The following is a 4319-nucleotide window of genomic DNA, read 5'->3' as shown; positions in this document are numbered from 1 at the left end:
TGTCACCATCCAGGACAAAGCAGCCCATTTAATTGGCACCACATCCGCAAACATTCACTCCCTCCACCACCGACGCACAGTAAAAGCAGTGTGTACCTCCTACAAGATGCACTGCAGGAATTCACCAACCTGTCAAGACCCCATAGGATCTTAAAGGTTTGAATCAAGCCACCTCTTACTCTTCTAAACTCCAGTGGATGCAAACCTAACCTGTCCAACCTTTCCTCATAAAACAACCTGCCCATTCCTGGTATTAGTCTAGTAAACCTTCTTTGAACTTCTAATGTTTTTACATCTTTCCTTAAATAAGGAGACTAGTACTGTACACAATACTCCAAAAGTGGTCTCCTTCAACAGCACCTTCCAAACCCATGACCAATATCATGTAGAAGGACAAAGACAGCAGATAGATGGGAACACCACCATCTGGAAGCTCCCCTCAAAGTCACTCACCATCCTGACTTGGAACTATGTCGCCGTTCCTTCACTGTCGCTGGGTCAAAATCCTGGAACTCCCTCCCTAACAGCACTGTGGGCATACCTACAACATACAGACTGTAGCCCAGCCAGCGAACCCCTCATCCCGTGAATGAATAAAAAAAAGTCACCCTCCATATCATGTGCTTTTATTTTCTGCAATAACCTTTGATGTGGCACTTTATCAAATGCCTCTGGAAATCTAAGTACAGCACATCCACCAGTTCTCCTTTATCCACAGCACATGTGACTCCTTCAAAGAACTCCAAAAAGTTGTTTAAACATGATTTCCCTTTCACAAAACCATGCTGACTCTGCCTGATTGACCTGAATTTTACTAAGTGCCCTGCTATAACACCTTTAACAATAGCTTCTAACATTTTCCCTAACACAGATGTTAGGCTAACTGGCCTGTAATTTCCTGCTTTCTCGCTCCCTCCCTTTTTGAATAAAGGAGTTATATTAAACAAAAACAGAATTACCTGGAAAAACTCAGCAGGTCTGGCAGCATCAGCGGAGAAGAAAAGAGTTGACGTTTCGAGTCCTCATGACCCTTCAACAGAACTGTATTGAGTAAATTGTTGGGGCTGCGGGCTAACAAATCCCCAGGTCCGGATGGACTTCACCCTAAGGTCTTGAAAAAAATGACTAGTGAAATGCTTGATGTGATTGTTTTAATTTTCCAAAATTCCCTACATTTGGGGAAAGTTCCATTAGATTGGAAAATAGCCAATATAACTCCTTTACAAAAACAAAGAACTGTTCTGTTGAAGGGTCATGAGGACTCTAAACGTCAACTCTTTTCTTCTCCGCCGATGCTGCCAGACCTGCTGAGTTTTTCCAGGTAATTCTGTTTTTGTTTTGGATTTCCAGTATCCGCAGTTTTTTGTTTTTATAAAGGATTATATTGGCTATTTTCCAATCTAAAGGAACTTTCCCCAAATGTAGGGAATTTTGGAAAATTAAAACAATCACATCAAGCATTTCACGTCATTTTTTTCAAGACCTTAGGGTGAAGTCCATCCGGACCTGGGGATTTGTTAGCCCGCAGCCCCAACAATTTACTCAATACCACTTCCCTGGTGATTGTAATTCAAGTTCCTCCCTCCCATCCATTTCCTGATTTACAGCTATTTCCAGGATGTTACTTGTGTCCTCTATACTGAAGACCAAAGTAAAATACATATTTAATTTGTCCGCCATCTCCCTGCTTTCCATTATCAATTCCCCAGACGCACTTTCTATTTGATCAACGCTCACTTTGTTAACTATTTTCCTATTTAAATATCTATAGAAAAACTTACTATCTGTCTTTGTATTACTAGCTAGCTTTCTCTTGTACTCTTAATTTTTCCCTCCTTATTAATCTTTTTGTCATTCTTTGTGACCCCCACCTATCGCTGACCGCCTATCCAGCTTCACCTGCTCCACCCTCCCTTAAACAGTATAAATTTCATCACATTTCTACTTCTCTTTAGCTCTGAAGAAGGGTCATACACTGTTCCTCTCTCCACAGATGCTGTCAGACCTGCTGAGTTTTTCCAGCATTTTCTTTTTTTATTTCAGATTTCCAGCATTGACAGTATTTTGCTTTTATTATAGTATGTAATCCGCTGCCACTTCTCTTCCAGGTGTGCCTACCTTGAAGAAGTACTGCTCTTCTCTCCAACAGGATTTCCGCTTGTCTCTTTTGCCCTGTTCACCTTCATTGCTTTCCATTTCCATCCTGGCATTTGACAAGGTGTTTACCAGAAGTCACTTTCACAGCCATATTTCCTTCTTCAGTGACTGTCTCTGTTTCTGACTTACCCCACATGGATTCCAACTGAAGCTCAATCCTTCATGTTTCAAATCCACCTGGATCAAAGGTATCTCCAGGACATACAACGTTCCTTGGACTACTGTTCTAGCCACATTTTGAGATCTACATTCAGTGCTATGCGCCACCATATGAACACTGTGAGCACAATAGACCTCTCCCTCCAGCAGCACCAACACATCCTATCTCAAAGCTGTTCTTGCCCCAGTTCCATTTTATTCTTCGTCTCATCCGATACTTTAACAAGAAACTTTTTCTCTCCCTTTCAGGTGTTAAGAAACATAAGCTCCAACACCTTAATGACACCAATGCCCGTCCAGGACCCTCCACCCCTTTTCGTCCCTCTGACCCCATCCCTTCTTCTAATTCCAGCCCTTGCCATGTATTCACCATACCCCCTGACATTTCCCTCTCTGATGCTGAATGTTCTGTACTCAGCAAACAAATCAGTTTCATAATCTTCTGTCCTCACCCCAATGAATTACGGGCTCAGCACGATGCTGAACCCTTCTTCTGCCACCTTTGTCACCATGCTCACTTCTTTAGGCAGGAGTCCTCCCCATTCAACAGATACTTTCACCCGTCTCCAGTGTTCTCCCTCTACCTGGACCCCTCCCTCTGGCCACTTATCTGTTCTTGATCTTTTCATTGAGAACTGTCAGCGTGACATCGGGCATCTCAATTTCTCTGCTCCTCTCACCCACTCTAACCTGTCTCCTGCACTTGCTGCACTCTATTCTCTTAGGTCGAACACTGATGTTGCTACCAAACCTGCTGATAAGGGTGGTGCTGTTGTTGTCGGGCACACTGACCTCTACCTGGCAGAGGATGAGTGCCAACTCGCAGACACTTACTCCTACATCCCCCTGGACCATGATCCCACCACCGAAAATCAAGCCATTGTTTCCAGGACTGTCACTGAGCTCATCTCCTCTGGAGACCTTTCCTCCACAACTTCCAACTTCATAGTCTCCCATCCCTGGACATCCTGTTTCTAACTCCTTCCCAAAATCCACAAACAGCACTGTCCCAGTAGATCATGTCAGCCTGTTGCTGCACCATGGAACTCATTTCTCCCTATCTTGACTCCATTCTCTCTCCCCTTGTCCAGTCTCTTCCAATCTACATCTGTGATTCCTCTGATGTCCTTCGCCATATCAACAATTTCCAGTTCCCTGGTCCTAACCTCCTCCCCTTCACCATGGATGTCCAATCCCTCTTACACATCCATCCCCCACCAGGATGGTCTGAGCGCTCTTTGCTTCTTCCTTGAACAGAGGCCCAATCAATCCCCATCCACCACCACTCTCCTCTGCCTGGCTGAACTTGTTCCCTTGTTGAAAATTGCTCATTAAACATGTCTCACTTCCTCCAAATAAAAAATGTGGCTATGGGTACCTGCATCGGCCCCAGTTATGCCTGTCTCTTTGTGGTGTATGTGGAACATTCCTTGTTCCAGTCCTATCAGGCCCCTTCCCACAACTCTTTTCGAGGTACATTGATGGTTGCTTCAGTGCTGCTTCATGCTTTCGTCTGGATCTGGAACAATTTATCAATTTTGCTTCTAATTTCCACCCTTCCATCATTTTCACATGGTCCATCTCCAACATCTTCCTTCCCTTCCTTGACCTCTCTGTCTCCATTTCTGTGATAGACTGTCCACCAATATTCATTACAAGCCTACCGACTCCCACAGCTACCTCGGCTACAGCTCCTCACACTCTGCTTGCTGTAAAGACTCCATCCCATTCTCTCAGCACCTTCGCCTCTGTCGTGTCTGTTCTGATGATGCCACTTTCCAAGACAGTACTTCTGACATGTCTTCCTTCTTCCTTAGCCAAGGTTTCCCACCCACGGTGGTTGATAGGGCCCTCAACCGTGCCCGACCCATCTCCCGCACGTCTGTCCTCACACCTTCCCCTCCCCCGTAGAAACCATGATAGGGTCCCCTTTGTCCTCATTTTCCACCCCACCAGCCTCCGCATTCAAAGGATCATCCTCCACCATTTCTGCCAACTCCAGC

The sequence above is a fragment of the Carcharodon carcharias genome, chromosome 12 (genome assembly GCF_017639515.1).
Source record: "Carcharodon carcharias isolate sCarCar2 chromosome 12, sCarCar2.pri, whole genome shotgun sequence".
Classification (NCBI taxonomy): Eukaryota; Metazoa; Chordata; class Chondrichthyes; order Lamniformes; family Lamnidae; genus Carcharodon; species Carcharodon carcharias.
The sequence above is the reverse complement of the archived record's forward strand: the minus strand, read 5'-3'. Positions refer to the sequence as shown.